This window comes from Arvicola amphibius, chromosome 8 (assembly GCF_903992535.2).
Source record: "Arvicola amphibius chromosome 8, mArvAmp1.2, whole genome shotgun sequence".
In the NCBI taxonomy this organism is placed as follows: Eukaryota; Metazoa; Chordata; class Mammalia; order Rodentia; family Cricetidae; genus Arvicola; species Arvicola amphibius.
This window is the reverse complement of record NC_052054.1, coordinates 114,986,300-114,996,764: the sequence shown is the minus strand read 5'-3', so window position 1 is coordinate 114,996,764 and position 10,465 is coordinate 114,986,300.

Below are 10,465 nucleotides of genomic sequence, written 5' to 3'. Positions count from 1 at the left end.
CCTTTGCTTTAGTCCCACATACAGACCAATACATAAACACATTCATGCATACCAATACATATACAAACTAAGACAGGTATTTTCTTTCTTTACAGGTTTATTTTGTTCTCTTGGGTTTTGTTTGTTCTTTTGAGATAGTGGTTCACTTTGCAGGTCAGGTTTGTCCCTCTCCGGTCTCAGACTCCCAAGTCTGGGATTAAAGGTTTGAGCCACCATGGCTTTATGTTTTTGTTTACTATTTTAGATAATATTTTTGGACCTAGTAATTATTTTAAAGTAATTATTATTTAATGTGAAAATCAGTACCTCAGATTTCAAGTGTTACAAGTTTCCCTAGGCAAAAGTTTCCTTCTACTTGTTGACTGCTTTGGCACCTTTGTTTAAAATGGCTCTTCTTCTGGACTCTGTCTTGCTGCTAATATTCAGTTAACTTTTGTAGATGTGTAAACAGGACTAATATCAGGTAAGTCAAGCCCTTTGTCCATTTTACTCTCTTTACACTTAAATCTTACAGTTTATCACTTAAAACCCAAGTTTCTTTTGTAACTATTAGTTTTTCTTATTCCGAGAGTTTTAGGCGTGTATACCATGTATGCCATGTATTGCAATCATGTTTCCTCCTGTGGCGCTCTCACCCCCTCTACCGTGCTCACACGGTTCCTCTTCCCAGCTGTGCCCTTCCTGTCCTTGTGCTTTTGAGTGTGTGCTGCTCTTATACATGAGGCCCCAGCTGCTGTGTGTTGGTGACAACAGCAGCCATGTTCTATCCAGTAGATGACATCTCATGAGCTCTTACATTCTCTCCCGCCACTTGCCAAGATGTCCCTGCTATTGAAAGGGATATCGATGTCCCATTTAGCCCTGAGCACTGAATGGTCACCACTTTTTCTCATTCTTGAAATCAGTTTGAAGAAAATGGCCTCTTAACAACATTGTGCCTTATAGTTCATAAATATAATTGTATCTGTTTTATTTTCCCATTTAGGTCTTTAATTTTGTGTGTGAGGGTAATATTCCCCTGTGTAAGTCTTCCCAAATGCTTTTCACTTCAAATATGTTCCCAGTAACCTTATTTTAAACGTTACTTTTCTGCTGCTAGAAGTTGGTGTACAGGTTGAAATTGATTTTTTAATTGAACTTATATCCTTTGATCAATGTAAAATTCATTTATTAGTTAAACATTTTTTAAGATTGTTAAGTATCTCTATGTTAACAATTGAAATGCCTGTGAATAAAAGCGGGGTTCCTTCTTTCTTTCCAATGCTTTGTCCTTGTGTCTTATTCTCACATTAACCAATATTTTTATCCTATGTGTATGGGTCTTTTACCTGCATGTACAGATACATACCACAGGTATGCAGTGACTGTGAAGGCCAAAAGAAATCAATGGATCTCTTGGAACTAGAGTTATAGATGTCTGTGAGCTACCATGTAGGTGCTTAGGATTGAACCCAGGTCTTCTGGAAGAAGATTAAGAGTGTTCTTCATCACTGAGCTAACTCTCCTGTCCTCAATGTCTTAATTCCTTTAATACAGTGCTTAATGTAAGTGGTGATCCTATGTTTTCTTTATATTTATAGCAAAGTGCTTAGTTAACTCTTTCCTTCTTTTAAACAGTGGGAGCATGCTTCCTATGTTAGCTTAGTTTAGCTTGTCTTCACTTTTATGGAAGATTGTTGTAAATTCAGAATCTTAATTTAGGGATATATGTGTGAAATTAATGTAAATTATGGTGTTTTATTATGTTTCGGTAGTCATTGTTTCTGATGGTAAGTTGGTCTGTTTTATATCATTCCTTCCCTGTATGAGATATATTTTCCATTCTTCAATAGACTCATATATAAATGCATATATACACAAATAAACACACACACGTGTTCACATATTGATTTAGCATTTTCAACATGTGTTTTTTTCTAACTAGAGATTATATTTTATGCTTCTTTATACACTTTGTTCATAAACGTCTGAACCTTCTTAAAATCCATATTAGCATACTTGTGAATGTTCTTTCCTCAGAGTGTTAAGTTTTATTTTCTCAGGCTGAAAATTTGCTGTTTGATAAACTCCATCCCTTCCAGAGAAGGATTTATTTGAGCTTATCAGGTTCTGGACACATTCACACAAGGTATCATGCAGCATGCCACACCGCCACTCTTTAAAATAAAATAAAATAAAATAAAATAAAATAAAATGGTGACTTGGTTTTAGGATTGTTATCCTGAGTCTTTCTGAGCCTTTAATTGAATCAGGGCATAGTTTTTCTTCTTAAAGTTTGCTTTCCTGTCATTTCTGCTGACTCATCATTGTCTTGATCCGGGCTCTCCACTGGTAGAATTATGACAAACTGCAGTATTATGTGAACTTTAATATCTCCATTCCACTCTCTGCCCCCAGTAAGTCCTGTAGACTCTCCCATATTGCGTGCCTCACTTAGCAGTTGGCCAACAGCCTTTTCTTCCCTTAACCCACCCCATCAATTTTGACTGGGTCAGTAGTCTTGAAAGTCTATTCCTGGCTTTCTGTGGCGTGTATGGCTGCTACCTGCTTGGCTCTACTTTCCAGTATCAAGGGTTGGATGCAATCCCAGGTAGAAAGCCTGGATGGATGTGGTGTGAACCTTCTGTATACACTTTTTCTTTGGGGTCCCAGACCCGTGGCAGCATGTTTAATACATGACATTTAGTTTTTGTGAGACTAAGGCTTTGTCTAGTCAGAATCAGAAATATGCTGAGATACACCTTTTGTAAGGATTCATACAGGCAGCCCCCCCCCATATACCACACATCCCCATAGCCCCCACAGTTTTCAGAGAGAACAAACAAAAAAGATTCCTTTTCCTCTTCTATACTCCTTTAGATTGCCTGAGGATTAGCTTTGAGTGTGATGCCAACTTCAAGTGACATCTGTGAATTTTGTTCTTTTCTCTTTCAGAGCTTCTGTGTACACTGTGGTTCCTCTGCAAATGGCTGCCTCACTCGGTGCGTGGCTCCATGTGCTTGCCTTGCCTCCACAGTGTTCAGGGTTTTGAGATTTCAGTTGTTCATTCTGTTGTGATGAGTATACTCGGGACTGAGTGGAGAACTCATTAAGAGTTTAATGCTTTCAGAAAAAGAAGCATGCCAATAAAAATGTGGAGGGAAAGTGCTGGAACAAGCTGTATTTTACAACTTCTAAGTTTATGAAGCTCTAACAGAATTTATTGAAAATTCTTTTAGAATGCAATTAATTCTACCCTGTGAATAACCAATAATCACTTCAAAATAGATTTACTTGATTTCTTGATAATTAATTGGGTCAGCATGAAATCTGTTTGGGTTATTTGTGAGTATACCATAAAACAATTTGACTATATTTCTAATAAAGGAAATTAGCTTGATTGTATGTAGATAAGATCACATTCACAGATCAATAAATTTGGAATTAGTTGCTCTGGGTTTTTAAACGATTTTAACACTAAACTTGAGTCACTGTCTTATAAATACTATTGAGTGATGAGGGCTCAGTAAATTTCCATGGACTCATACCCTATAGAGAGTTTGAAGCCAAAACACACACAAGAAAAGATTAAGATCACATTTAGTATTATTGTATTAGTCTGCTAGGATGGCCACAACAAAATACATGCCCCATGACTTATACAGTATAAATTTATGTCACATAGCTCTGAAACTTTAAATGCCAAGGATCAAGGTACTTGAAGCCTTGATTTCACCTGTGCTCTTGTCCCTTGTCTGTGGTGTCTTAATATGGTCTTTCTCTTCTCTGTATCACAGCCTGGTGTCTCCTGTTCTCTTATTGTAATATTAAAGCAATAGTGGGTCAGATCCTAATTCTTAGTTTTTTTAGTTACTTCATTCAAGGTCTTATTTCCATATATAAAAACACTGAGAATTATGTTTTCAAGTGTAAATTTTTAAAGGAAACAATTCTCATGTTATAATATATTAATATATAAGAGTACTATCAAATATAAAGAAAGTGGGAATAGGGGCTGTGGAGTCTGAAGTGTTCCTTGAAAACTCATTTATTTTAGTGACTAGGGTAACGTCTTTGGTGAAGTAAATGGAGTCTAAAGGCTCTGACTTCACCAGTGAATTAACCCATTGATAGTTTAATAATTAGATGGCATTATTAGACAGTGAGGGAAAATATGATGTGGGACCTATTTGGAAGAAGGTTACTGGGGTATGCCTTTGACAGGTTCTCTGTTGTGAGACATTTGTATCTTGTGTGAAGATATATTGTTGCAGTTGGTTTAATAAAGAGCCGAATGACCAATAGCTGGGTAGGAGGTATAGGCGGGACTTCCAGGCAGAGAGAGGAAGTAGGAGATAATTGAGATGCAAAGGGGATGGCATTGAGACTTGGAAGGAGTCAGACATACAGGATGAAAAAAAAAATGTAAAAACCACATGGTGAAACATATATTAATAAAAAGCAGGTTAATTAAGTTGTAAGAGTTAGTTAGAAAAAAGTCTAGGCTAAGGCTGAGCTTTCATAGTTAATCATAAGTGCCCTTGTTATTATTTGTGAGCTGTTGGCCCAAAGGAAGTCTGACTGCTGAACTCAATCCCTTTGGGCCTTTCTTCTCCTGGATTCCATGAGCTGAGGTGTGTTCTTCTTCTGTGACCTTCTATCATTATGGACGGCCTCAAAGGAGACTCAGGAACTCTGAGCCCAGTAGGCATGGATGGATTGAATTCCAACTTTGAGTTGTTCTTTGTAAAACATTTTCTCATGGCTTTCAAAATCAACATATCTAAAGAGCACAACCTGGTCCACCTTGGCAACCATCACCATCATGTATAAAATATATAAAATGTATAAAATGGTCTTTAGAGCTAAAAGTCGAGTTCCCCAGAGCACAAGCTGTCTCCATGTTAATACTGGTCTGCTCCCAGAAGTCTTCATTTCAAAGACGCAGAAGCAGCTCCCTAGACACATGCGGGCTCCTTTTCTGGTTTTCCCTTGAGGGGCAGACTGAGTTGTGAATATTCATAGACAGAACTAGCTATTTGGGGAGGAGAGCATAGGTATGTGCTTGAAGGAACCTACATATGTGGGAGCTCCTTAGGGAATGCATTAGAGGAACAAAAAGAAAGACATCCATGAGAGTAGGAATCACCAGCTGAAATCTTTCCCTGTACCCACAAAAGTCTGGATGCATAGAATCCTTACCTACTTTCCTAACCTCAGCGTTTTCGCTCTGGCTCTTCATGACCATGTGCTTTCTTCACATGCCTTCTTGTTGTGCGCGTATGTGAAGATAGTTCCCTTTGTGTGCATTATCATTTCCCCAATTCAGTCATAGCTGATTCATCTCTAACTTCAAATCTGAGATTAAAAGTCACCTCTTCTCTTGAAGCTTTTTTGTTTTTCTTCATTTTAACTAGGTTTTTTATTCTTTTAGCATATTTGTGGTGAAACTGCTTTTTAAAGTTATTCTCTTGTTTTGTTGTTACTTTTTAAGGCAAGTCAGATGCAAGCTCTATGTTAATCCACAGTTACAGAGGATCACAGTTCATCATGGTGGCAAAGAGAATATACAGTGAGTTGTCTACGGTGGCAGGAGCCTGTGACAGCAGCTGGCTTACATGGTGAAGACTAGCTAGTAGAACGTGCGACAGGAAGGAGCCACAGATCACAGTGCCCTAAGAACCTACCACCATTGACCGCCTGCTCTAACACGGCTTCCCACAGCATCACCAGCTGGTGAGCAGGTGTACAGATATGGAAGCCTTTGAGGGACATTTCAGATTCAAACCATAACACCCGTGTTTTGTTGTTCATTTTGTTTTAAGCTTCTTTTTTAATTAAAAATTTTATTAAAAATTTCCACCTCCTCCCCCCTTCCATTTCCCTCCCTCTCCAATCCAAAGAGCAGTCAGGGTTCCCTGCTCTGTGGGAAGTGCAAGGTCCTCCTCCCTCCATCCAGGTCTAGGAAGGTGTGCATCCAAACAGACTAGGCTCCCACAAAGCCAGTACATGCAGTAGGATCAAAATCCAGTGCCATTGTTTGTGGCTTCTCAGTCAGCCCTCATTGACTGCCACGTTCAGGGAGTCCGGTTTGATCAGATGGCCCATCAGTCCCAGTCCAGCTGGCCTTGGTGAGCTCCCATTAGATCAGCTCCACCATCTCAGTGGGTGGACGCACCCCTCGTGGCCCTGACTTCCTTGCTCATGTTCTCTCTCCTTTTGCTCCTCATTTGGATCTTGGGAGCTCAGTCCAGTGCTCCAATGTGGGTCTCTGTCTCTATCTCCATCCATCGCCAGATGAAGGTTCTATGGTAATGTGCAAGATATTCATCAGTATGGCTATAGGATAGGGCCATTTCAGGCTCCCTCTCCTAAGCTGTCCAAGGAACTAGCTGGGGACATCTCCTTGGACACCTGGGAACCCCTCTGGAGTCAAGTCCCTTGCCAACCCTAACTTCTTGCTGAGTTATAAAATGCATGTAAAAAATTTTAAGTGCATAATCCCATTCAATCTAATCTTTTCAATGTGATTGCTTTTGATGACCTGACAATCTTTGTATTTGCTGAAGGAAATGACAGAAAACCAAGTGTATTTTCCTCCTCTTAATAACTGACTCGGGTATGGCTTTGAAGACCAGTGCACACTATGCAGCCAGTTTCCCTGGGTAAGAACGCAAGGCTTGTACATTAGCACTGTAGTGTGCTTCCCTGCGTCTTCTGACAAGAAGTCTCCCTCTTTCCCACTGTTGGATTGGTAACCCTTGATTTCACACCATCACAGAGGAGGCATGCGACACGTCAATTGTAGACAGACTGACTTTTCAGCTATCGTCTCCTGCTTTTTTCATTGTTTTTCTTCTGTCTGTCTCTGATTCCCAAAAGTCATTGTCATTTATTGTTCGTAAACAATACAGGTACATGCAAAAAAATAAATAAATCAAAATGTGCAAAAAAAATTTCTTTAAAATAGCTACATATTATTCCCAAGCAGAGGATTAATTAAATCAGCACAGGCATGTTCACAATTTAAAGATATTTATATTCTTTCTTTAAAAGGGAAATATTAATATCTTTATTTTTATGTTATCACAAGCCTTTGAGGCCAGAAGCAAAGAGAATCCTTCTGTAACTCTGTGTTTCATCAGAAAAGTGGTAGACTTGACAGGACAAGCTGCCCAAGAGCTCTGAGAAGCAGCCAGGGCTTGTTTCTGGTCATATGTATGGTTCTCCTTAGAAAATTGTCAGCAGACCGCATCTCAACCTTTATACTAAATGAGACTGGGAAACACCTCCTTCATGAATACTAGTCATTAGCTGCTTAAAGATAGTTAGTGTCTCACAATATTCTTGGAATACTTACGTACTGTAGGACATGGAGAATTTTCTATTTCATAAAGAGACAGGCAGGAGATGGGAGAAGGGTGATTAATCTTTCCTGAGCCTCTCTGTATGCTTTATCCTGGGCAGCTTATTTCATCTGCCTCGTGACCACCCATGGGATCGGCATTTGTTGGTTTGGTTTCTCTGAAGGATGAGGTAGCACAACCTTACAGTGGAGGACAGCAAAGAAGCCATTCTCACGGTCTTAGCCATGGGAAGGAGAGTGTCCTGGTGGAGCTTAAAGGTTTAAGACACCCATGTTTGTGAGATCATTTTAAGTTCTGTCCTCTAATGATGGGTTAACCAAGAGTTTTCTAATATCACTGAAATTGCTTTCTCATGTCAACATTTCATGTCAGTTGAATGAAATTGTTACATCATAGAGACAAATGTTTATTATTTTATTTAAGTATTCATTTCCATTAATAATATGAAATTCTGAGCCAGTGAGATAGCTCAGCAGGCAAAGACATTTGCTGTCAAGTCTGTCATCCTGAGTTCAATCCTGGAGACACACATAATGGAAGGAGAGAGTTGTCTCATGCAAGCTGTTCTCTGTCCTCCACATAAGTGCATAGCTTGAATGACACTCCCCCCACACAAATCAATGATTTCTTAAGTAATAAAAGTTTTAAATATTAATTTAGGGTATTTAAAATGTCATAAACAACACCAGTAATAACCTTATCACCAGGAAATGACTGCTGCTTACAATTAGTATGTTTATTTTTAATTTATTTTTATGTGCAATATCTAATATTGATATTAAATATATTTTAGTTTTATAAACCATACTTTTCTCATGTACTGTTTTAATGCTTTTGGTTTTTTCCTAAATCTTCATGCTTGTGTGTGTGCATGTTGCACATGTATGCATGCATGTATATGTTGCTTGAAGATGAACATCTATGTTCTCTGCCTATGTATATATGTATGTATATGTTGTGTGAAGATGAACATCTATTCTCTCTGCCTATGTATATATGTGTGTATATGTTGTGTGAAGATGAACATCTATTCTCTCTGCCTATATATATATATATATATATGTATATGTTGTATGAAGATGAACATCTATGGTCTCTGCCTATTCCTTTAGTTTTTCTAAGCTTCTTCCTTGCTAATCAGATCACCACAGCACATACCTTACCTCCTATAAATATATCATTCCTGAATCACACTAGTTTCTTTTTTGTTAGCTGTGATCAAGACTCTATTTTTTTAAACAATGGCAGCATGAATAACATCACTGCATCCTCTATAAAAACCATCACATCAAGAAATCATTCACTGACCGGATAGGTCAGGGGCAGTGCATTCCTGAGGTATCTGAGATGAGTGAAATCTGCTTCTCTAAGTACCCGAGGGGCAGTGACTTGAAATTAGTACTTGGTTGAAACAAATATACAGAGTCTAAAATGTTGCTGTTCTGTATGGTAGCCACTAAAGACATGTGACTATTCCAACTAAGTTTAAAATGTGCTTCCTCAGCTACAGTAACTAATTTCCAGTGTCCGGTTTCCATTGCTCTACTAAAGCACCTTCTTTACATGAACATCCAGAGACTACTCCCATCCATGCAGAAACTTCTATTGCATGACACTGGTCTAGATCATAGACCAAATTATACTTTTCTAGCCTTTCATACATCTTTATACCTTATATCAATTTCAACTGTCTAGATGATTACTTATTATTGCATAATAATTGGCACCTTCTTTTTCTTACTTATTTTATCAGAATAATTGCTACCTTCTATTACTTTTAGAGTTAGGTGACATATAAATTGCAAATGTGTCTTTAAAATAACATCATAAATTCTTACTAAATTGATTTCCAACAATTAAGAGATGACTGGATAAATGATCAGATTTACAAAAGGGATTTAAAGATTGACCATATCTAGGCTGTTTAGATTTGCATTACTGCCTTTTGCAAAAAATCTTTCTCTGCTATGTGACTATCAATCTCTGAACCTCTGGTGCCTCTCATTCTGCTCGACACTTTCAGGTTTAGTGACTGGTAGATGAACAGCAGAGAGGTTTCAGCAAATAATAGCAGTGTTAGTCAAGAGGTTTCAGCAAACAGCAGCGTTAGCCTGACTTAGATAATTTAGGACTTTTAAAAATAGAATTTGGAAATTAGGGCTTAGCTGGAAAATCCTAAAGCAACATTTTAAAAATTCCTCACACCTAGTCTCCACTGCCTTGAGTGGATTTGAACAAACAAAGCAACAATATGTCTTGGGGTTGGCCTTGGCACCTCTTTCCAAAGTGCTTAGGTATAAATAAGGCAAGCACACATTTTCTAGTCTATGTAGTCACAGAATGCTCAACTATAAATCAGCACAGGCCGCTTTAATTTCATTCCTTGCCTACATAATCAAAACATGAAGCTCCCTTCTCTTTAACACATAATTCTTCTCAATCATTGCATAAATTGCCATATTTCTTTATAACAAAGTAAATGCCCGGGTTCAGCCATGATTTACAGATCGGGTAAATTATTAGCCATATGGTTGTTATATGCTGTTCTGCTTACAAAATATGTGTTTTAAGTAAACACATCTAGGGCTGGGAAAGAGGGCCATCCATTAGCATTTAGAGCTTTCAGACATCTTCTTTATAGCATGCACAAGCATACGCAGCTGGGTTATCTCACCCTAATACTTGTATTGTGTTTCAAATGTAAATGTAGGTAAGGATAGGACTTCACGCTATCCAATCTATCATTTACAGTACAATTACCATATTCTTTCTGTTGATGCTTTATTTCACCTTTGCACTTTTAGGAATTTGGGGCTTAACTGTATCTGCTTGCTCCCAGGGTTCCAAGAGCTCACTGATTCCATGTCAAACTACAAATTTAACAATAATCGTACTTCAGGCTGAGGAAGGATCCAGTTCAATGAAAGTCATACAGACAGGTGATCAAGTGACAAAAATTTCTTTTTTTTCCAGAAAGCAGTATAATTTTTTTCAGAGGGAACAAGATATTTTGGTTTGGAAAAAAAAATCCGGGTCGGCGAGTCTTGGCAGTCACCAAATCTTCTCTCAAGTTCTGTGAATGTATAAACATGTGTAAAGCATGTTTAAATGCACAAATA